This window comes from Vicugna pacos, chromosome 14 (genome assembly GCF_048564905.1).
Source record: "Vicugna pacos chromosome 14, VicPac4, whole genome shotgun sequence".
NCBI lineage: Eukaryota > Metazoa > Chordata > Mammalia > Artiodactyla > Camelidae > Vicugna > Vicugna pacos.
In genome coordinates, this window is record NC_133000.1 from 34,977,849 (window position 1) to 35,003,593 (window position 25,745).

General features: G+C 39.4%; 1 protein-coding gene across 1 annotated transcript in view; it reads right to left on the reverse strand.

Annotated features, from left to right (window-relative positions):
• LOC140701238 (uncharacterized) overlaps positions 1 to 25,745 on the reverse strand; it is a 166,165-nt gene that overhangs the window by 42,615 nt on the left and 97,805 nt on the right. The window contains exon 1 of the transcript XR_012080201.1: positions 15,200 to 15,423. The gene's annotated coding sequence lies outside the window, so the exon portion shown is untranslated. Of the gene's footprint in view, positions 1 to 15,199 lie in introns of the transcript that reaches the window.

The window sequence follows — 25,745 nt, forward strand, 5'->3', positions numbered from 1 at the left end:
TGAAAGTTTAAAGAGATCTCATTATAAACAGCTGTTTTATTGGTACCTATTAAAATAAAGTTTAAATGCAGAAAAATATATCTAATGGTTAACCTAAGAACTCAGATAAAAAAATATAACTGGTTTGAAAAGCTACATTTGTGTTTTTCCTTTCTGATAAATGTTTCTATAGATGCTAATAAAAACTTAGAATAATTAATGTTAATTAGGTTGAATAACTGGAAAAATGATTGTAAAAATGTCGAAAAAACAGATAAGTAGCTTATCCCAAAACGATAAATATTTTTATATGGTTATTTTGAATGAGATAAATAAAATGGACATTTTTGGATTTACATACAGGGTTTTGATACTACACTACGTAAAGTTAAAAAAAAAAGGGCCAAAGAGATCACCTACTCCCCCCCAAGATTAAAGTTCAAACAAGTCTGTTTTATTTACCACAGTTAAAAATATATTTATATGTAGACTGAAATACTTGATCAATGATTGGGACAACAGACCAATAAATGAAATTAAAAATCGAGAAGGGCCTAAGCTCTTTGGCTGAAACTTGGGCATCCTAGAGACTTCTATAAAATTATATACAATGCAAACACACAAAAAAAAGGTTTCTGGCACTCCTTCTAGAAAAAAGAATTATTGATTAAACTTAATAAATATAAAAATTAAAGGTATAAGATTTAATAAAATTGAGATAAAAGTTTGTGAAATTGGTATATTTAAATGGTCTTTATATAAACCTTTTGCTTATGTTGTCGGATAGATATGTTTCAGAGGAAAAACGCTTCCCCTTCTTGGTATTATAAGGCTGGGCACATATCTGTCCCTCTGAAAATATTAATTGAACAAATTAAAGGAAACCACTATAGTTACATGAGCCATCCAATATAACGTAAAACTAAAAACTAATTTGAGTGGCTAATAAAAAAATATAGGTTTACCCTGGGTTTAACTTATAACTCAAGGAAAAGAGACCTTAATAAATGCCTTATGCAAGCTTTGGAAGACATAATAAAGAAAACCTTAAAGTTTTATTACATGGAATTCTTTGTTTACAGCTCTTCTCACTGATACAAAAATGCCAATTAAGGAGGTAAAATTGGGTCTGGGTGACAGAGCAGTTCTCTGGGGACATGGAAGAGAGTGTCTTTGTCTTGAAGATCAGAAATATAAATACAACAAACAGTGACCTAGGACTGAGCTTAATTAGCTCAACGAAATAAAACTTGAGGCCAAGAAATTTTTGGCATTTTAGAACTCAGAACTCTGACGGGTCCTTCAGACTTTGTGAAGAAATCTTAACTATCTGTTTCATAAATAGTAAGCCTTAGTGATTTGAGCAAGCAAATTCAGCTTACTCCAACTATTATTATAAATATCTTTTAAGTAAGTTTTTAAGTGAATCTATGAGATCTCTAGCTTTTGTCTGTTCATAAGCCTGCATACAGATTATAGAAGTGAGATATTTCTACTGCTAAAAAAAAAATTCAAAGTCAAAGAGCTCTGCTTAATTGACGTAAAAATATACGAGCTTAAAAATTAAGTATTTTTATAATAAAAACTTAACAAATTGACTTTCAGCATCATGTGAATTGGAAAATATTCAATATTAAGATAATATTTGATATTGTTTAGTTTAAGTATGTTCTAATTAATATAGACATCTTTAAAGTCATCAATATTATGTATAATACCTTTACTGTACCTAGGTTTAATGAAAGTCAAATAAGATCCTGTTATATCTGTTGCAGATTTGTCAAAAAAAAATAACAGTAATGTGCTGTGGTAAAATTTTAAGTAAATTAAATGCAAATGAGATGAGAGCTTTGGGTAAATATTTAAAATATATTTTTAAAATGTATGCTTAAAATAATGTCTAAATGTTTGTTATCTTTAAATTCTAGAGTTGTGCTAAATTAAGTTAAATGACAAGATTTTATTAAATATCTATGCCATTGTCAGATAAAATAAGATTGAAATATGAATTACTTAACATTTAACTTCCTCTTACAGTGAAACTAAAGGTGTTTAGAAATATTAATCAATGGTTGGTGCCACACAGAAATGGTCTCTATTAGTAAGGGAATGATCTCAGTATCCTAGGAAAGTAATATAAATGTGTAAAGGAAGATGTAAGAATGGAATTATACTTTGTTAATGAAAAATAGTGACTTTCCCCTGAAGCTGGTTACTTCTGAATGGAAGACAAAATAAGGGACACACTAATATAAGTATAGAAATCTGTGGAAGGCTTGTGGAAAAGGAACCCCGAGGAAAGTTTTGTACGTGGTCAGAATTGGCTAAGTTTAGAATCAAATTGGGCAACGCAAATGAATCTTAGAAGTAAGCTGGTACAAGATTAGATTTGGTTTTCTCTCTGTTAAGAGGAAAAAATTTTCTTAAAATATTAATCCACCTTCAGTAACAGATTGTAAAACTTCTTATACCACTTAGCTGACCTGTTCTGCCTTTACTTTGACATATTTTCTTGTTAATGAATTAGTACTACTTTACAGTGATCTATATGTTTATCTGACCAAGTGTTCTGAAATCTTTCAAAAAGCTCCCCAAATATAAAATTATAATTAATTACATTAAAATTAATTTAATTAATTAAAATTCTTTTAATCTCTAGTTAAGTTTGGGATGCTACAGAAGGCCCCTGAAACATCCCAAAGAGAGATTTTTAACTATAAGGTTTCATTTGGCATTTTAAATAACATGGAATTGTCAAATGAATCATAAAACTTCTAAGGTTATATTGAATGAGAAATATTATTAATATAGGTATTGTAGAAATTATATGGACTCCCTAAAATTCTGGTTTATCTGAAATGTTACCAGTGATAATTATGGGTATAGTGAACAGGTTTCTTTATTGATTATAGTGTAACGGTGTTTAACCATGCTTTTAAATATTTTGTCATTTATAGACAGTTAATTGTTTTCTTCTGATGGTTTTGCAAAATGCTTTCTCTTCAAGGAGATTTACTGATTTCTAATAAATTTCAAACTACAGCACTGAACTAAACTGGGTAAGACATTTTAAAGTTCTAATGAAAACTCTCATTAAAAGAATTAGTTACATGGGACTGATTAACCTGTTGAATATGGTTATAATTTTTGATATTGTTTGAAATACTACTGGCTTTTAACCTGTTTCCCAGACATAAAGAATCTCTTCTCCTTAAGCTAGTTACGGTTCACAGCAATTTGATAAATTATACCTATGTAATCACACTTGGAACAGTTATCTTTTCTCTCTATCTGATCCCTCAAGAGACTAAAACACTTAGGTCCCCAGTGGCTTTATCAAATTAGGGAGATCATCTCCTAACAGATATAGGAGTATAAAGGTATTTTAAGGATTTTAAAGAGAAAAGAATTTACCGAAATCTGTAAGGCAAAAATCCATGAAAAGCCTTGACGTGGCTTTCTTGGTCTTAGAAAACCTTATTAACATTTTACCCTGAGACTCCGTATTAAAACTTCCAACACAGTCAATTTAAAAAGCCTATATGATCAAATAATCAGATTTAACTTGTAAAGAAAGTAATCTTGATTTGGCTATATTTGAGAAAACTGAGGGTAACTTTAGAGAGAAAAAATTATATTTTAGTGGATATTAAATTCTAGTTTTGTTAATTGAGGTCCATATTTACTAAGACACTTCCCAGATCATTCCTTGCTGTTATGTCACTTTACTGTACAGTTTAATTGAATTATGAAAAGAATACTCTAGTTTTGTTTCTGAAGCTCAGTAATCTATCCTTGGGTAAAGTTCCAATGCCCCATGACCTGCAGCCAGGGGATTATACATACTGCAACAGGCATGACTTAAAGAACTGTCTCCAACCTGAATGGAAAGACCCTTTTTCAGGTACTCTTAACTAGACCATACAAACCAAAGCTGAAGGAAACAGAGTCTCGGATTCATTTCCTATCTGAAACATCCCCTGCAGTGCACTGGCCTATAGAGCGCTGCTCACCTTAAAACAATGCCCAAATGGAGAAAAAGCTTCCAGACCAGGATGAGAAGAAGACGACATCTGAGCCAGACAGCTGACCCAAGACACCGGACCAGGCCTGTATAAAAATTACTTTGATAATTTCTCCAACCTTTGATTATGAACTACTCCACTTGTTAAGTTTATGATAAATTACCTATGTCTAGTACTTCTGTGTTACCTTGGTGGGTTTCCCTACTCCAAGGCTCTAACTAGATAGCCCTCAGAAACGTTATTCTAAAAAGAAATTATAGTTCTGTTTAGGCCACTGTTGATCTTACAAGGTGGGAGATTTCACCTGGCCAATTAATACCTGCCCTGACCCTGACCATAATTATGAACTTTCTCTTAGGATCAAACTCAGAAACACAAGCAAAATTTTGACCCAAAAATACAACTTCTCGACTATTAAATTCTTACTCATGACTTTATTAACGTTACTAGCTTTATTACTTATATCCTGTCTATTTTATAAAATTGTTGTCTGTTACATTTCCCAATGTGTAACTAGGCCCACAAGATTGATGATGGCTAAACATCTTGAAGAAACAGATGAAATTTATAACCCTGAATAAAATAAATATAATAGTGTGATTCTAGGTATGGAAATGAGCAAAGAAGGTTAAACACTTCCTGGATCATAATAGACTAGTAAGACAGGTGATCCAGAGAACTTTTAGTATCAACAGGGCCTGATAAAAAAACTAACACCTTGAATGGCATCTCAGAAGATTCTTCACCTGAACTAGGAATGAGCCATCCTAGCACCGTGGGACAAAATTGGTCATGAAATGTCTCTCAAAATATTGGTCGAATTTAGGACCAAGGGGGAACACTGTGAATGAAAATACTACAATGTGCATGAAAATACTGCAACCATGTCAGTAAACAAAGAATGCTGTATCCAAGTCAAAAGCGGCTGCTGCCAACCCCCAGCGAGTACATGCCTGCAGCCCGGCCTGTCAACCACTCACAGTGGTGCCCTCTGAGCAGACTCAGAGCAAGAAAGGACAGGATACTGGCCCTAGATAGCCAGGTGCTTGCCAAAGGAATGAATTCAATGACCCAAATGTTTGCTTCCCACCATACATAGAAAAGCAATAAATACTTGAACTTGAGATATCTGGTTTTCTTTAGATAACAAGCAATATTTTATTGTTCCAATTACCTGGTCTTTGTTGTAAAGATTCTATATATCCTAGCTCCTCCCCTACCTCTTGGGAGCAGTTCCTCAGAGTGATCTGAGATGCTGTCATCCCGGCTCGAGTCCTCCAGCCAAATAAATCAAAGCCCTTAACATTTAGGCTGAACGTTTATTTCAATGACGTTCCAGAATAGACACAACTCATCAATTCTGTAATGGAACACACTGAATCAGGAACCAAAAGCGTGTTTTAGTCCGGAAAATCTCCAGGTTCCTGTTTCTTCCTGTCATTATACAATCCCTCCAGAACTCATTACTTTGCTCTCTGCTCCTCTGGCAACCAAACTCAGAGAAGAGTCAACTCAGCAGAGCACCATGCTGGGGAGAACACCCCGCAGAAGCACTGCAGGCTGCCTTCCCTCCCGCATGCTCTGCTGATCCTTGGTGTCCTCCGTGGAGACCAGGCCAACAGAGCTGTTCCCAACAGCTGCAAAGTCGCACACGTTAAATAAATCATTTTATTTTATATGATATTATACGTATATACCCATCTCTGAAAACAGCTTTGCCAGAAGCCCAAATCTTCAACAATAATCTGCAAAGGCAAATCAGGTCCCCAAGGGAAAACATGTCTTAAGTCGATGCAAAGGCCTCCAAAGTCCTCTCCAAGAATATAAACCAAACTGCCTGCAGGTCTGCAGCTGCAGGCGGTTACATGTCTGCTTTTAAAGCAACCCCTTCCTGCCCTCGGGTGCTACAATGCCCTTTTATGCCCTCCCATCGCAGGGCAAGAGCAGCCGCTGCAGAACCTTGCAGGGCAGCACTGGCAGGACTGGACAAAGGGGATCAGAGCTAAACTAAGCATTCTGATGACACGAGCTTGTCACTGTGTCACTTTACAGATGTAGATATATAGAGAGAGAGGTGGGGTGATAATGCTCAAAGTCACACAGCTAATAAGTGACAAAGTATATAACTCTGCTCCTCCCTCCTGTGTGACGCCCAACTGGGACACCCACAGGGTTCTCTCGTGGCTGCCTGAACAGTCTTTTCCTATCACTCATGACACACCACAGTATCTGAACTTAGCATGCTTTTGCAGCATCTTTTCCCTCCAGTTTCTCAGGAACAAGGCTGTTCGGGCCTGTATGAATTCCGGCTTCCTGAAATCTCCATGCTCAGGCTGGTCTTGCCTGTGCATCTGGCATGCTACTCAGAGGCTTTTCCTCCCCTGCAGGAGGACGTTTCTAATCTTCACAGGGACACAACCTCAGGGGAGCTCTCCTCTCGCCCTCAGCACGGCAGGTGTCCCAGACCTCATCCCGAGCAGCCCCATTAGGACGGTGTCTGCCCAGCTCTGCTAGTCAGAACAGCAGCCTCAATGCCAGGGATTATGCCCAGGTCACACTGCAAACCTACTGCCCGCCTCACAGCCCCCAGCCAGCAGGTCACCTGGAAGTCACAGCAAGTGCCCCACCCAATCCAGAAGTCTCTTCTTTTGCCAGCACCACTGATGACTGGTTTCCAACCTTTGGTCAGTTTCGCACAAAACAGCACCTTCTACAGTGAAGCGGGTGGTTTTTCTTCTGCGCCTCATCCTTATTGGAAACGTAAAGGGAAACCAAAAGGCCTTTTCTCAACCCTTTTCTGATGAAACCCTCCCACCCACAATACTCATATGCTCAAGAGCTTTGGATCCACATGATTTTCTTTCCCTTATGCTAAGTGGCTCAAAAAACTGAGGGATTCTTTCTCCTTTGAGGGTATTAGCACTCAGTTTCTCGGCTTTAATCTGTTTTTGTCTCTCTCTTCAGTGACCCTAGCAGTTGCCACCTCTTACTCCCTTCAGCAGCCTCCCTCCCAACATCTAGTCCAGGAAATCAGCTGTGATGAGGGGCCCGGGGGCATTCACAGAAGATGCAACTAAGGCAGAGAGAGGCTACATAATTTGCCTAAGAAATCACCTTGAACCACCAACAGAGTGTGTCACGTCCCTCTGTTTAACTCTTATGCTAAGCAAGTTAACTTTTTGTAGATTATGTTTATAAACAGATGAGGTATGAAAATACATACAAGGGCACACATCAACTCTAAGATATTCATTAACTCCACTATTTTGTTTCTATTTATTTTATTTCTATTAAAAAATTAAGAACCCCTGCAGTCAATATAGCAAAATGTTACTGGGTTTTAAATCCAGAATATAGAGGGGTTGTGTCATTACTTATTCTTATATGTATATTCACAAGACAAAATGATTTGAAAGTCTCTCTCCCCACCCCCTACTCACTACTGGCTCTCACCAGAGCTCCCAGACCACACATCTAAGAGCCTTTCACTTTACCAACAGCTGAACTCATCAGTTTTCCCCCAGAACTCCCTCTGCAGCTTTCCCTCCTCAGAACACAGCAGGACCATTATTTAACTCATTAATCCACCCAGAAACCTGGGCCTTACTCCATCCTACCTTCACAGAAAGCATTGACCCTTTCCTCTTTACCATCTAAACATGCCTTCAATATGTTCGCTTTTACCCACTGACCGTCCCACCGCTCAAGTGGAAGCCAACAACACTGCCCACCTGGACTCATGAGTCTCCCAAGTGGCCCCACAGCCACTCTCCCCTACTTGAGACAAATGGGATTGTGTCACTCCCACGCTTTTTGGACTCTTTTCAGACCCTCTGTTCTTAGAAGAAACTTCAATTTCTTTACCTGGTGAAGGTCTTTGCCATGAAACTATCAGCTCAGGAAGGGCAGGACATGCCCTCGTTCCTCGGCCCCACCATCTGGCAGAGCATCAGCTTGGGAGGATTGAGTTCTTAGCAAACTAATTCACTTATCCATACAAATCCATGGTACATTAGAAAGATTTTAGATGTTGAGCTCGACTATTAACTTGGGGATTTTGCACTGGCAACCTGCAAGTATATATTCTAATCATTGTGTCTTCTTAAAACCACACCCAGATAAAAGGAGTATTTGTGGAATGTCTTCGGAGTAAAAGGGACTGTACTTTTACAGATTTTATGTTTTATACTATGAACAACCCGGACAGGGTCACAAATGGAACCGCCTCACAAGTGACAGAAGACAGGTGAGACGCATATAGCAAAAGGTCACAAAGATGGTAAGAGCAAAGTTGTTTCTCCAACCCCCGAAAAAATTCCTCCAAGAACTGAAAACTAAGAATATTGAAAGTAAAATGCTATCATATAAAGAAAGAAAATAAATAATCCTCTTCATCAGGGTTTCTAGATCTGACTGCAGACTTATTAGCAGGCCATACAGAATCCTAGCACAGAAAAATCAGATGGACTAGTGGTAAGTTCCAGGAAAACGGCAGTAATTCCTCCACTTGAAAGAGGACACACACTCACTTGTTGAAGGTGATTGTAAACCACATTCTGCAGAAATTCAGAAGATTCAGGCACCGCTTCTAGATGGTGATGACACGGAAGGATGGCTTGGATGCATGCTTCTAACTGAGTCACCGGCATTCTTACACTGCAGGGGGAAATGGAGGCCCTCAGCCAAGAGCAAAGATGTTCCTGTCATGTATCCCAGGCCGTGCCTCGGGGACTCAGTGTCCTGTAGCAGGCCGTCCCCAGGCGAGGACCCGCAGCGTGGCCCAAGCAAGCAGGAGGGGCACTGTGCTTGAGAAATCCCATCCCCCATGGGGGCAAGAGGGGCTGGTGGGGTTGTGTGAACCTATAAATGCTCATAGAAATACACCTGCATACATTCAAGTGATAAAATTAAAAGTAGCAGGCTATTTAACAAAATTTCAATTGTCAGTGTTAATTTTACCATTCCATTCCGCTTGTCCCCTGCACACTGAGACAGGCTTAGGCTCTCTCACACCTGCAGCTCTGATGCAATAGTTGTGAATTTATTTTACTTTGCTGTAAGTGTCTTCGCTCCCAGTGTCACTGTGACTGTCGTCTCTTAACACAGTCAGGTATCTTCCTGGATCTCTCCCTGAGTTCCTTGCTCCTGCTTCTCAGATCCTGAGATAAAGAACAGGTGAAGGCACATGACTGGAAAAGTCAATGTGGACTTGACCAAAGTCCTCAGTGACCCCCTAGGTGAGTGCTGCCCACCCCTTACCTTCGATTCTCAAGGTTCTGCCCAGAGTGACATCCAGACAGGAGAGAGTCCTGGGCCCTATTAAAAGCTGTGTGGCTTGGGTGCAGGGAAAGCAGCAGGAGCTGGTTCCGTAGCCGGTCCCATCCACACCTCTGCTCCTCTCTCTCCCGAGGCCCCGCTGCCAAGCCCCCAGGCTCCCTGAGCTTCTGTCCTCTACTCTACTTCAAGCCCATTTCCTCTTCCTTTATTCCCTGATTATCCCCAACTGGAGTGATTTTTCTATCATAGAATCTGAAAAAATTTCCTGCAGCTGAAAAAGAGATGCCAGAGGTCAACGCCCATATGGTGGTTCCTGAAGAGAGCCCCTGGTTAGGGAGACCCTCACCAACACTCACGGGGCATCAGGCATGTTGCAGGGTCGACCACCCCAATAAGAGTTTGCTGTGACCCCAAGGCACGCACAGCATCCCTGCTCACTAAAATATAGTTGTAGTCCTTTATTAAGAAGCAAAAATAAAAAAATTGCTCATGTTTCTTAGTAAAATTATTTATGAGGGAGAAAAAGAAATTGTAATAGAAAGAACAAATTTCACTCCATGTTAGATGTGTTCGTTTGGCTTTAATCCTGTACCTTGTTTTCTAGGCTCAGACTTGCTGTTTCTGCACCTTTTGTAAAAGAAAGTTGCCTTTAGCCTGAAATATCCAGGAGGGCCTATTCTCCCGGCTCTGATCTTTAAGAATATTTGCTCTTCTACACTTATGTATAGATGGCAAGTTGTAAAATAGTGAATAACCTTTCTTTTTTTTGGAGGTTATACGGGGGCACCATAATTTGACCCACATGGACAGCTGCAGGAACAAAGGTTTTCAAGGACAAACAATTCATACAACAAGAAGATTGCAACAACCAGCCACATCCCTGCCCCTTTTTGGTATAAAAGGAGACTGAATTCTGCCCTGGGGATGAGAGTTCTACTGGATAACAATATGCCATTTCCTGGGCCTGCCAGCTTTTCAAATAAAGTCTCTTTCCCTTACTCCAACATCTCATCTCCCGATTTATTGGCCTGTCATGCAGTAAGCAGAACGAGTTTGGACTTGGTAACAAATTGACTGCCTTAGAGGTAGTATGTCTCCACTGTTTCCTCATTTCCAGTATGTCACAATCTATCAATTTTATATGCTTTTTAACAACACGAACAAAAAACCTATTATAAGGAATTGATTCCACAGAAATAAAATTATTTCTTCTCCTTCAAAACTTTTTTCTATTTTAGTTTGTTTTGCTTATTGAAAAGAAAATAAATTCAAATCATTTTATATCACGTATTTTTATAGCTAGATATTGTAAATACTACAAAGATATTTAAATTGCAATAAAAATTGTTCATATATTAGTATAAAGATATATACACAATCAATGCAGATTAGGAAAGGAGTAGATATTTACTAAAAATCCACTGCACATCCAGTCTTTTACAAGCATATCCTGGAATATAAGCTCTATTATCCAGGGGCCCCCCACCCCCATTCACACTGCCGTGTCCCTTAGTAATCAACTACCAAGGCACCAGCATAGAACCATGCGATCGCTATTTTAGGTGTAAATGAGGGAATTAGCTCATTCAATTCTAAAACAGAAACCTTAAAATAAATACTGAACTTATTTACAGATAAACAAATTTGGACACAAAAAAGTACAGTTTCTCCCCAAATTCACAAAGATAATAACTGGTAAAGGCAAGATTTGAACTCATCTGTCTTGAATATAAAGCTAAGGTGGAAATCCCCTTCGACTGTGGAGGAACAGCAGCACAACCTGTCACCCTATCTTTGTTCGGATCTGGCTTTAGACAGCCTGAGACAGCACCCCATTCCTATGGAACTCGAGGGCAAACAATAACAATAAGGATTTTATATTCAGTAGTTTCTTAGGTCTCAATTATATAAAGTGTCAGCAGGTCAGCAGAAAACTCTGGGAAATATGAGTGGGTCCAGAGCTTTTTGCTGATAAGAAACTCAATCTATCAGGACAGAGTGACCTTCCCATGAGAGGCCTCATGTACATAAACTAAAGGCAGCTGAGTAATGAAAACTAGCAAGAACATGGAACTCAAGCAAGAAGGATCCCTACCATTCCCTGCCCAGTTGCCTCTTCACCCTTGTGGACAAGATGGCAGAAGGTCCAGGTTCTTGTCCAAGTTACAACATCATGGATTCTCACCCATAATATATTACGACTCTATTCTGTCTTAAGTCCTTTCCAACTAAAATATGATGACACCAATATCTCAGCAGAATGTCTATGTCTCCACTTTCTCTCTTCTATTAGGAGACTATATCTATGGCTACAAAGCAGAAATTCAATTAAAAACACCATGCACGAAGCCTGGTGAACGTCTGTGTAAGAGACACTTTTCTCACGCTCAGTGAGTGAAAACTCAGAAAAAGTGGTCCTTCTCCCTCTGCAAGTGGGAGGGAGGCTGATTGTGTGTGTGTGTGTGTGCACGCGTGTGTTTGTAAATCAAATACAATGTATTCTGGGATGTGCACAGATTTTCTTTATGTTACTATCATTTCATGAGGATGAGCCAACCTCTAAATTAATTTGAATCTAGTATTCTGAGAGAGTCTCAGGCTCTTTTGGTGGAGGATGGGAAAGGGGAAAGGAAAGGAGGAAAGAAGTAAATGAAGCAAAGTTGTAAGAATACTGCTAGGGAAAGGCAAGTCATTAATTTTGTTCCTACTTGCATCACACACAAATTAGGGACTGGCTTTCCCCCATGTCTTGTCAAGCACTGATTTGCAGAAGAACAGCCGACAGCCCATTTCTCACTGAGCTTGTGACTGTACGTGGCATCTTATAGACACTAATTATTTAACCTGACCAAACAATCTAGCAGCAGGCTGTAATTCTCCTATTTTGAGAGATAAGAAAACAGGAAGTGAAAGAGGGTATATAGCTTGACAAAAGTCAGAGGACAAGTAAACTAAAGAGGATGAATTCAAACTCAGATCTGAATGCAGAGTCTGATCTTCCCACTCCCAGGGCTGGAAAATCCTTAACACACAGGGTCCCCAGCTCCTCTGCATTGTTCCTGGCACCAAGCATTTCCCATGGTGATATTCTCCAGTTCTCAGACACAGCGCTCTGTGCAGCCAATAACCTCCATTCGACCTTGATCATCTACCTGCCATGCCCACCAGACTTCACCAGGCAGGAAAGCTGGCTTTCAACTGCATACAAAGCCACCCCTGGTTTATCCTGGACTCTTCAGCGGCTTTTCCAGCGTAAAGGCAGCCATGAAAGTGCTCACAGTTTGTACATGAGCCACACTACCTCTCTCCATCTGTCTCCTCATCTATACTACTTTGCTATGACCATTTTGAGAATCTTGGAAACAAATTTTTAAAAACAGAAAAGAAAGGATTCTGTAACTAGTACTTAATACTTACAATTTTAAATGAGAAGTTACAAAGTGAGTATTTACAAACCGAATCTTCCTTCCTAGGTGTCAGTTTTAACAGTTAAAAAATATAATAGCAAAAAATTCTCACTTAAAAAATTAACAAAATCATCAACAATAATCTGGAATAAACTCAAAAACAATGCCCATGTTGTACATGGAGAAAGTACAGGACTGTACTGTGGGGTAAAGTAAGAGGTGTGAAAGTAGAGACATCAACATTTTGTATGGAGGAAAGCAGTTTTGAAAAAATGTACGTTCTCCTAAATATAATTCAAAATTACTAAAAAATCCCATGACAACACTTCTTTTTTTTTTAACTTGAAAAATTATATTAGAATTCTTCAGGAATAATAAAGTCATAATACTAGCCAAGAAAATATTGGATGGTAAAGAGAATCAAAAAAAATCGCACTGTCAGATATTAAATATATTTTTACAATATGTAAGATATAGTGCTAGAGTAAGAAAGTAAGATTGACAGAAATAAACCATGAGCTCAAAAAGAGACTCTAGTGTACATAAGTATTCTTTACAGGTGGGATTTCAAGTTAAAAAGCAAAGTATGAATTCAATAATTGTCTTGGAACAATCAGAGAATCCCCTGGAAAGAACAAATTCTATTCCAGTCATAATGACCGCAAGAAAAATTACAGAAAGTGATGTGAATATTAGAAAGTACTTATAACAGCGAATATAATTCTTTGCTCATATTAATTCAACTTCTCCTCACTATAACAAGTACCATTATCATCTCCATCTTAGAGATTAAAAAAACCTACAGAAGAAATTTATACCATTATAAGAAAGTATTTCTAAGAATAATATCAAGGATAAAACCCAAAAAGAAGACATTTACTATCTTAAGATTATTTTGGGCCACAACAAAAATGAACCTACTGAACAAAATGAAAGGCAAAAAATGACAAGGTAAAGCTCTCTGATACATCTTGATGAAGACAAGGGGTTAATGTTCATAATATACATAGAGCTGTCACAAAGCAACAAGAAGCTCCCTCACTTAAATGTGTTCAACGGACAAAAGAGATCATTCACTTTTTAAAAGTCGGATGGCTAATGAGTGAAAAATGCTCAATACCTCACTGGTCATCAAGTGTAAATTAAAACAATGAAAAAGTACTTTTGCTCATCATATTGGCACATATTTTTAAAAGATATTCTAGCTAGTGTCCATGTTTGAGAGAACAAACTGTGAGCGATCTTCTGGAGGACGACATGTCAATGGATATGTAAACTCTGAAAAACGTGTGTACACACAGGCTGAACTCCACTTTTAGGAATCGTTTCATTTAGAAAAAATCAGTTCAAAAAGATGTACTCATCAGAGCATTTACACAGCACTGTTTAAAATGGTGAGAAGAAAAGCTGAAGTGAAATCATGTCCAGCGATAGAGAATTGGTTACATAAGTTATTCTACATCTTTTCATTCCCCAAAGGAGAAGGAATTTCTAGATTCACTTGAAAGGAGCCTGTGATTTATGTAGTTGTCACATCCAAGGACTAAATTTCCAGAAACCTTAACTAGAGAAATACTTATACAAGATCACAGGAATGTTTGTATAAGAAGGATTCCAGTCAAACACCCTTTCTGACAGTGGAAGATGGAGAAAACTTAAGTGTCTACCATCAAGACAATGATGCGGTAAATCACGGCGAGCTGTGGGCACTAAAGTTCCAGCGTTTCGGCGTGGTCCAAGGCCTTGTCCACAGTACTCTCCCACGAAAGGTGTCCTTACACAAGAGACCAAACCTGCACATCAGGAAAACCCTCTACTCTATCTGAAAGGACCGGGTGAGTCTAGAGGGGGAAGAAGTCAATGATATATACCTGAGTGAATAAACCGAGCTGCAGAAAACATATAGTATGGCCTTATTTTTCAATAAAGCATATATACACTCACATATACATAGATTTCTCATATTCGTGATGTATGTGTATATATATATGACATAGGCATAAAGGTCATGAAATACATACTCCACATTGTCAGCAGTTTTTACTCTCTGGAAATAAGGGGAAGGGAAGTAGGGGACTTTCGGTACCACCACAGTTCTCTTTTCAGAATTTCAGTTAAGTATACTTGGAGTTTAAAAGTTTATTTAAGTCCAAAGTAAAATGGACGATGCCTCCACAAGACAGAATGCTATACTGGTCATTAAAAATCATGCCAGTGGAGATAGAATATTGTAGAAAAATGTGTAATAAGCCGAATGGAAAATGGAGGTCTCCATAGAGTAAACAGGCACACAGTGCTCGCTGGTTTTTATGACAGAGGTAATACACACTGATGAAAAGAACAGAAAATAGATTTTAAAGTGTCAATTATTATCTCTGAGTACTGGGAACAAGATAGACACTTTTGACACTTTTTTCAGACTTTTATATTAAATACACACTATTTTTCACCTGAAAAAAGCATTTTTTGATGTCTAGTACCACACATTGGAAAAAACACACGAGTACTTACATAAACAAATAACTAGGAGACACCGCAGCACCGTCACGCAGTGTAGAAAGGGCGATCCTGAATAACACCACGCAGTTACATAAGGACCCACAAAGTGAGAGCACCCCCTGTAACAGGGCGCCCCCCCTTCTATTTGTCAGTTGTGTCTTCAGGGCTGAGGCAATTCTGAGCACGGCCAGTGTCAGTGCTGGTGTCTGGATGGATGCCACTGGAGGTGAAGGCACCTGCAAGCCGAGAGGAAGAACAGAAATCATCCTCTGCTTTTTCTGTCTTGTTTCTTTGTTACTTTTAAAGAGAGGCGTAAATAAGATAAACTGAATCTTCCCTACTGAAATTTCAGTAATGAAACCGTTTTTAAAGTGTTCACAACTTATATTCTGCCTATGACTGTCTTTTCAAAAAAGCATCTTATTTATTAAATGTTAATTAACTCAGTTAATTAACTACTTGTTGAAACCAATTAAAGAACATGAAATGCACTACGTGAAAGCACCAAGCCTGCAGTGACTAGCTCAGCTGTCTTGACGTCAGTGCAGTCAAACCCCACCATCCCGTGGCCCTGAGCTTCTGATGCTGGTAAGAGAGCACGCTGCTGCCTCAGATGGAGAGAAACGGTGAAAGCATTTTCTGAAATCTACAGCACTGAAAAAACATAACTGATAAATCCCAGGCTCCTTTGAGGCTGTCATTTTCCGTTTCTGGCCAACACCCGTTAATGAGCAGAACCACCCCATTCCCGAGTCATGGGACTCACGTGGGCAGAAGTTTTGGAGAAATTTCCAGGTATAGAATGTAAACCAACTATACATAAGACTCTGAAAAAGAAAAGATGCAATACTTTGATTTTGGAAGACACTAAAATATTCTCCTAATCCTTAGTATTTGGAAAGGCTGGGCTTCTACTAAGCCACTTATTTATTTCACAGCCAATGAGCATCTTCCACAAACCCTGTTTCCCTGTGTCTGCTGGGAACTTCAGGCACATTGATGCTGTCTATCTTATAAGTCACAAGGCAGAGGCGTGTGTCTCACGCCTGCAACTCTCACACAGGCTCAACTCCTAGCCTCACTGTATGAACTTGGCCCCATTTTCTCACCTGTTTATTTGGTATCTGTTCTTCTGTAAGCTGCCTGAAATGCTTCTTGGAACAAGTCAGAAGAATGAGTGGGTAGAGAAATGGACAGATGGACAGGTGAGAGATGGGCAGACAAACAGAGAGTCTCCAAGAGAAGGGGAGCAATCAAAATTACCTATGCAAAACCCTCTTCTAGTCAGGGAATGAAACCACCACGGAGAAGTGTGAAGAGGCAGGTAGCTTAGGACTGTTTCCTGGATTCCATGAAAAGTCACACCAAGAGATGAGAGGGTAGAACTATAAATAATAAAAGAAAAAAAGCATGCATGTTTGAAAAATATATCTACATTATGTACTTTCTAAAGAATAGAGTCAAATCAGCAAGGCCCAATAACACAGTCCTTGGGTATTTACAGAAGTGAGAATCCCATCTCCAATTCGCAAGGCATCCCTTCGGAGCACTGAGAATCTACACGGTGTGGTCATAAAGCCATCACCGCAAAAGCTATGCTATCCTGCACTTACGAGGAAAGAGCAGCTGTGCTCGGTCTGCCTACACGCGTCTTTTACAGCCCTCAGCACCTCTACGGGGGAGGGACGCCTAGCGAGCCCCATCTCTGCAGGACAGAAAACAAGTCCAGGAGAGGCTAAGCCGACCCACCAATTCTCCATCTCACAGGACTTGTCACTCCAGACCCGGACTCGAACTCGGACCCACGTTTGTAACCACAGTACTACCGTATTTTATGTGCTGTTTGTGTGTATAATACATTTGTTTCTGGCATGAAAGGGTATTTAATAAATGATCGGTTGTCTTGTCTATCTCATTAGCTCACAATCTTTATATTTTTGTATTGTACTCTTCCCCTGGAGAAAGGAACGGAAAGAGCGGGGGTCAGAATGAGGTGGGGCTCCATTCTTTATCTGTTACCTCATCTCATCCAAGTCCCCAAACAGGGAGAAAGAGCAAGTGTTCTCTTCATCATTTAAAGAGAGGGCTCCAGTGATGGTGACTTACTCAACTCCAAAACCAAGTCTGGGGGAAGGGCACATGCAGCAACGAGAGCAGTATCACCTGTAGGAAGGCAAAAAGAGCTCAGGGGATGGCTCAATGGGTCAGCCTGATTTAATTTCAGTCGATAAAACAATAACACACTCTAAAAATATTAGCATACAATGGATTTGCTCTTTCTTGACATCTAGCAAGTTTCCACATCTCACATGTAACATTATCATGAACTAGTGAAAGGAAGAGTCCACAGACAAGGAAAATCAATGCCACAGGCAGGCTGAAACCCAGGCTGGAGGAAAGGAAGAGAAAGGGCATAGTTAAGAAGAGTGGAAATTCTGGGAAAAATACATCATCATAAGGACTCTCAAGCATCATCCAGCAATCATATAATCATTCTTTCAAGAGAGAGTTACTTAGGTCCTATTTTGTGCAGCATTGTACAGTGGGCGAAGCAAGAGCACAGCGTCCGGTGGCAGCAAGTTGCGGAGCTCCAATACACTTCTGATCCCGGTACCTTGCACACTTGTCCTCAGTATAAAGGCAAAAAATATAGTAAAATAATCCAATGTAAACTCTATGCAATGCTGAAAAAAAATTAAAGAAGACCTAAATACCTGGACAGACACACCACGCACATTCCTGGATCAAATGACAGCATTCTTGGTATGGCAGTGCTCCCCAGAGCGATCCATATATTCAACGTGGACTCGATCACAATCCCAGCGGGTTGCTCTGCAGAAACTGACTATCTGCTCCTACAATTCATATGGGAATTCGAGGATCTCAGTAACCAAACCGTAGTTGAAATAGTAGAACAATTTGAGAGGACTTGTAATTCTCAATTTCAAACCTTACAACTGTATCTCCAGGTGAGATTAGAGGCCATTTTTAAGTTATAATTGTGTTTATCCTTATTTTCTAAATTCTGTACAATGAATATACCTGTTAGAATAAGAAATATAAAAAGTAAGGTATTTTTTAAAACATGCAAACCGATTCATTCATTGGGAAATAAATATTTTGACTATAAAGATGAAAACAAATATCTAGTGAAAAAGGACTATTTAAAAACAAGAGTGCATTTACATTTTTCGTAAATTGGAACCTGAAATGCACAAACACATCAAGTTTCTAGGGAGAGTGTTGCAACATATTAATTGTTATTTCCAAAATTCTAATTGAACAATGAAAACTCAAGAAAGGGAAAATCTTGATTGACAGCCAACTGCAAACACATGGAGATCAAAGGCCTAGAAATCATAGTTCCTTTAACTCTGCTACTAACTCAATAGGAGAGAAAATTCCTCACAGAGGGGACAGTGGAATCCCATGCATAAGACAGGATACACACTACAAACTGCACTAGAATTTGGGGTGGTTTCCTTAGAAGAATTCTAAAGTTACAACATTGCTGAAAAACTATAAAAACACTGACAGACAGATTAAAACACACAGTCATATATATTATATAGAAAGATATGAAGTCTGCTCCCATGTTGCATAGAAATACGAACATATTTGTTCATTTATGGGCACTGATTACTTTATCCCAGGTAGAATATTTCAACTAAAATAGATAATCAATAATACACTCCTCTTGTCAAGGCTAGTTGATAAGTTACTCTGCTATGTAAGCATAATGTGTCTAAGATAGATTTAAAATTAGTGAAAAAGATTTTTGTATGGTTTCTTGAACCCTTCTCAAAACACCAAGCTTAATTTTAAAATAAATCTGAGCAGTATTTCTATATGATCTTTTCCCTCGTGAAACGAACAACACAGTCTGTTGTCAAAATTCTTTCCTTACAATGATTCACGAGCACCATATCCTCACAAAACTGCTGGACAGCAAGGCACTATCCAGACACTGTGACAAAAGAAATGAAACACAAGGAAGACAGTGACCCTATTCTGCAGGGCTAATAATCTGTTCCAACACCGGGTTTTTATTTGATTGGTTTGATTGGTTAGAAAAATAAAATCACTCAAGTACATTCTTCTTTGAGCATTATGTAAATCATGACTCTCTTTTTAGTGTCATGAGCAGGAAAGACTTGAGCATGAATTGATTAGATCAACTAGGCACAATCATCACTGGAGCCTGAGTAATAAATAAGTACATGAGACCTAAAATAAACCTACACAGATCTCTACAAGGAAAATGAAGAGGTGAGTTCCCCAATGAGAAAACAAACAATCAAGAAATCAAAAAAGGAAAACTTTTTCATTAACGATTCCAGGCAGTAGTGGAGCATGGTGGTGAAGATCACAAATGCTGGGGACAAACATGAGGGTCTGAAATCCCACAGCACTGGGTAGCTGTGACACTGATATTTCAGTGAAATTTTCTGCAACTCAGTCTCCTATCCATAGACTGTGGACAACCACAGCACCCATCTCCTAGAACGGTCTTAAGAATTAAGTTATTTTTTATATAAAAGTTTAAATAAAATACCTCAGATTTTAAATATTACCCCAAAAGCTCAAGGAACAAAGAAAACAGTGATAAATTGGAGTTCATCAAATGTTAAAAATTTGCTTCAAAGGACACCATCCAGAAAGTGAAAAAACAACAGAGAGGAGAAAATTTTTTCAAATTATTTATCTGATTAAGTATTCAGATAAAATAAAAGAAAAAACTCCTACAACTCAACAAGAAAAAGAGAACTCAATTAAAATGTGAATAAAGTATCTGAAAATGTATTTTTCAAAGAAAATATACAAATGGCCAATAAGCACAATCAAACGATGTTCAATATCATTAGCTGTAAAAGAAATCAAGTCAAAACCACTAGGAGAAACCGCTTGACACTCACTACAATAGGTTATAATAAAAAAATGTGTAACAAGCACTAATGAAGACACAGAGGAAGCGGAGCGCGCAGCCCTTACTGGTGAGGATGTAACACAGCGTGGCCACTTTAACAAACAGCCTGGCAGGTCCTCAGAGAGTTGAACATTTGGTTTATGAATGACCCAGCATTTCTGCTCTCTGGTCACACAAGTAAGAGAACTGAAAACAAATGTCCACATAAAAACTCCTACAGGAGTATTCACGGTGCCATTACTCTTCACACCCAAAAAGCAGAAACAACACAAATGACTATCACCTGATGAATGGGTAAACAGTGGGGCCCGGATATACAGTAGAATATAATTCAGCAATAGCAAAGCATAGAGTACTGACCCAGGCCACAACCTGGAAAAACATTGAAAAAGTTACTCAGTGTGAAAGAAGTCAGTCACAATAGACAGTTCCATTTACATGAAATAACTTGTTTTACATGAAATGTCCAGCACAGGCAAATCCACAGAGAGAGAACAGTGGCTGCCTGGGGCTGGGGGAGGATGAGGAAGATGGGAATGACTGCTTGTGCATACAGGGCTTCCTGTTGGGGGATGAAAATATTCTAAGATTGACTGCGATGCACAATTCTGGGCATTGAGTAAAAACCGCTGTACATTTTAATGGGTGAATTGTATTAAAACTGTTAAGGACAAAAGCACCTAGGGCCAGAACCTTCAAATAGTAAATGCAAATTGCTAACTTTTATTACAGGAAGAAGAAACTGCCCTCAGCATGAAAGCAGGAGATCGGCAAATGTGGGTTAACAGAATTGGACAAGAGCATTTCACTTGAAAGAGTTGCTGAGTGTACACGAAATATTCAGAAATAGGAAAATCAGCTTGACATCACGAAGAAGCATTCTGCTTCAAATGCAGATCAAGGATTCGGCAAGCCCAGCTGCTAGAAATAACCAGAGAAGAAACCTGGTTCTTAAAACAAGCACCAGAGCCAACAAGGAAATGGTGGTGAGGAAAGCAGGCAGCCAAAAATCTGGAACAGCTTGCTACAAATAATTTCTCCATTGAAAATTCAAAAATAAAATGAAAGTGATGCAATGCTGAGCTGGCCTCAAGTTAAAGGGCTTCCTCTGTTGCTCGACAGTTCTGTAACCCCGAATATGAGACTCAGGAGAATCAGCATGGCTCCTGGCAGTCCCCAAGTGACTGCCCACCAGCACGCTTACCACCATCACATCTGCCAGGGTTGTATTGCACAGAAGAGACCAACTTCTAAAAGGCACAGGAAATGTTGACAAGGGAAGAAAAGGCTGCTGTCAGTCCTGGGACAGAGGCCCTGTGAGCAGAGGCCAGAAGGCTGCAGGTGAACTGGAGTAGACCTGGGGCAGGAAGGGACCACGGAAGAGCAGATCTCAATTTTCTACTCTCTCTCCCTCGGGTAGGAGAGATAAAGCCTGCATCCTTCTCACCTGGAACTGTGGGTTCTGGCTGGCAGAAGTCTTACGTACAGGGAATGAATACTCAAGACTCTGTGGAAAAAGTCAAGAAAGCGAGAGGGCGTAGGGACCCAACTCCACGATTCTCTCAAATGCTCTCACATTTATTGTGTATAATCAAAGGAAAACGTCATTAACAGTTGTGTGATAGTAAGCAGGAACTTGGGGAAAGAAGGATGAGACAGAGATTGTAGAATCCACCATGAGTACAAAGGCTTAGTGTATCTTTAGGGAAGTCATGGGGTGAGGGGAATAAGATACATTCTTTAGACATGTGAATTACAAAGCAGACCACCAGACCAGCTAGGTCCTTGTTTGGGGGATAATAGAGTATCTAACTGCACACAAGCCCAGCCCTTATAGCTGAGGGCCTGGGTCATTGCTTTGCGATGAGCAGAGTGCTATCTAAAACCTCATCTATGCAAGCAAAGCATTATCTCTGCTTTTTAAGGCAAGGAGACAGGAGTGAGTATGCACAGGGCCCTGCTTGCAAAGCAGTTACTAAGTATATGTTTTCTTCTTAAATTTGACGGGCGGCTGGGGTCTGTTAAAATTTGTTAACCCAATCATGGGCTCCCACATGGAACCATTATGGAGGACAACCTAGGGTGACAAATCCTGGCTCTGGGTCTTTTCCTGCCAGCTTCAGCCACTCTAGCAGAGTCTAGGCACATTCCTGAATAATGATCATACAGAACCACCCACACTGTTAACTCCTGGTGCTTGAAACTTAATTTTAGCTCTACACAACTTAACGTAGAAAAGTTTCAGAAATAAAAGATATTATATTTATTTTATATCTCATCATAGGACTGATTTTTCTGATTGCTCTAAGCTGCTTCTTCTTGGTAAAGCACCTAATTCTGCAGGTGAATTCAGTACTTTCTTTGGGCATAACTAGCCAGTTTGGGCTCGCTAACTTCTATTGGTCAAATACCGATACACTTAATTGATTTCATTGTTAATCAATTTCAGCTGGGAGCAGATGGAGTGTCACTCTGTTCCTCAGCCCACCCTCAACTCTTTATCATCAGCAACTCAGGCCTCCGGAAACCAAAAAAAGCTTTTGTTTCCCTTCTACAGTTTCAACAAACCCAACAGGATACATAAGCCTGGAGAAAGAATTCAAAACAAATGTTAAAACAAAAATCAATAAACCTGAAGCAACTCCATCTCCGAATCATGATACACAATGACATGAGATTAAGTGTGTCAGGCACAAAGCATGGGTGAGCCTGACCACCTGATTTCTATTCTTCAAAGGAAGGAAAATTTTCCTATTTTTTATTATCACTCTGTCATTGTTTCTGATTAAGCCAAAAACTAGTTTATGAAATAATTAAGCATTGAAATAACAGATTTTTGTTGTATCAATTACAGAAGGCATTCAGAGGTGTTAGGAAAAACCACCTCTGTAAAAAATGTCTTCCACTGTGAAGAACACGTATACAAAATGCAACAGAGAATTCAAGCTCTTGTGGAGAGGAGTAAAAGCCACAGAAACAAAGCAAAGTCATTACTATGAGTCAACTCAAAATTCACTGGACAATCATGTTCAATGCATTCAATGAAATTTAAAGGCATACTGCAAACCATACACTTAATGATCTGCAGGCTAGAGGAAGAATTTCTCTCTTTAACAGACAAGATTAATCAACAGGGTGCCCCACCAAACAAGGACCAAAGAACAATCAGGTTTTTAACAGTTCTGATATATCAGCATTTTCTAAAGATCAAAATCCAGAAATTTTAAACATTCATTCACACCACAATGAAACAAGCACTTAAAAAAAAAACCCAAAGAAAATAAGCACGTAGAACATGTACATAGATCAATGAGAATTTCTTGTGGCGCTGGAAGAAACAGGCTATAGTCTTTTGCTTGAGAAATAAAACTACTTTTAAAGATAAATGCTAAAACACATTTCATCATTCATGTTGCCTTGAAAAATCTGAGGCACTTGTATCTGATTAGAAAAGCAATTCTGAGTAATAGTGTGTTACAATTCAGTGCCAGTTTGCTTTAGAAGAAAAGAGAAAAGAAAAGCTACTGTTTCTCATATCCTGCACAAAGTGTGAAGTGTCTCCCTGCCTCTTTCTCCTCCCGTTTTCTAAGCTCATGCTTCCCAACCCTTCTGAAACAACTATGAGAACCTCTTATTCCCGCCAATATGCCAAATGACAAAAGAAAATCAATTTATTTGTGTAAGTATATGCTTATACCTTGAACTGGAAGAGAAAGATATCAGAAGTCTATATGGAACTTATTTCTACATTCCTGAAATCACACACACAAACGTTCACACAGACACAGACACAGACACATACCCCCTGGATTACTGGGAAATTCACAAGGTTATTATTTCCATCTTCTAGAAGATAACTTTGTAGTTAGTTTAAAATACAAAACTGTCAGCTTTGGAAAGCCTTGATCACCTGCTAAACCATCCAAATATCAAAGAGACCCAATTAGCCTTCTCGGTAGAATGTAATTTCCCATGATGGCAAAACATACCCTAAGAAGTACTGGATCCAAGTCTCGTGTTTATCACTAGCTATGATCGTTTTTAAGCACATTAACAGATTCAGAAACGTATGTCTCAACAGCATTTATTCTTATTGAAATAGTATACGTGTTCAATTGCCTATACAGAGACCAGGTCCCATGATGGAGTTTAAGAGCTATTTTGTGTATTGCAATATTTATTTTTAAGTGCAGACAAGGAGGGTGGGTATTAGTCAGTGGTAGAGCACCTGCATAGCATGCACAATGTCCTTGCTTCAGTCCCCAGTACCTCAAAAAAAAAATAAAATAAGGGCATATTTAAAAATGAGTAAAGTTATTAAAAAATGCAGACTAAAAACCACTGCAATCTAGGAGACACAATTACAATAAAAAAACAAGAGTTTCTATCAATTATTGGCTATTTGCCAGTCACAGAGACAACCAGAAATCACACGATGATTCTCAGCAACCCTACTAAGTAGACACGGATGAGAAACCAGGCTCTGCGGATGAGGAGACGGAGCTCAGAGGAGCTGGGGACGCTGACCGTCCTGCTTCCCGTGACACCACATCAGCCCAGGGCAAGCGCTGATGAAGCTGCAATGAGGGGACACCCAGCTGCATGGAACCTTGGGGCACTGGGGAGTCCCAGAAAACACTAAAAACTGTTCAGTGAAAAACCAGCTCAAATATAATACACTGTGCCACATTCTTTAAACAGGGAACATGACTGAGAACTTTTTGATGCCTCCGTGTCCTTTCTGCCATCGTCAGTTACTTGCCCTCACAGCGTGACCAGTGATGAACTGGACCCCATATGAAGTGCACTCAGATGGCAGAGCATTTGAAGCTGTTTTATGAAGTTTGTAAGACTCTGTGCCTCACACAGGCGGTCATCCATCACTTCTCACCGGTGTGGACGTACCACCTGAAATCACTCCTTTCTGCTTTTTAAAATCCCTTCATCTACTCCAGACTTTTCAACAGCAAAGAAGCAGCTAAACCACAGACAGTGGACAGCTTTTCACCAAATTTCTTGAACAGCCCATCGGACTACCTGGAAGCCCTTTACTTTTATTAAACCCACTTCCAGGTACTTCATCATTTTCTGATTGGTGGACTTGGCCTCTGACTGAGCTACTCAGAGAGCTCCCAGCCTCACATCCGTGAGAGGACCCTGCTGTTGGGAGAAATCAGTGAGAAAGGCGTACATCCCCCAGTCAGGTCTGCACAGCTAGAAGTGCCACAACGTGCTAAAAATTTATACCGTCATAACCCCTGGGCTCCCATGGACTGGTTTCACATTAACCAAACTCATGAGACACTGATACAAGAAACCAGAAATTTAACTTTTTAATGTAACAGAAGACGTGAAACTATGAACCAGACTACAATATCAGAGTTCAACCATGAGTATATGTTCTCCTCCACGGCACAATCACGGGCAGGCAGTCACATGGCAAGTGTGGACAGAAGCAGAGCAGGAAGGATTTCTAGATTAATTCAATGGACTAAATTTCTGTTATACCAACAGATCTGCTGCCTGGAAAACAATTAATGCTAATCACGGTGCACTCTTCGTGGACAGTTGCCGAGACACGACTGTGAGCACCTGTGTAACTCTCCTTTCCCTGTCCTTTCTGGGCTAATT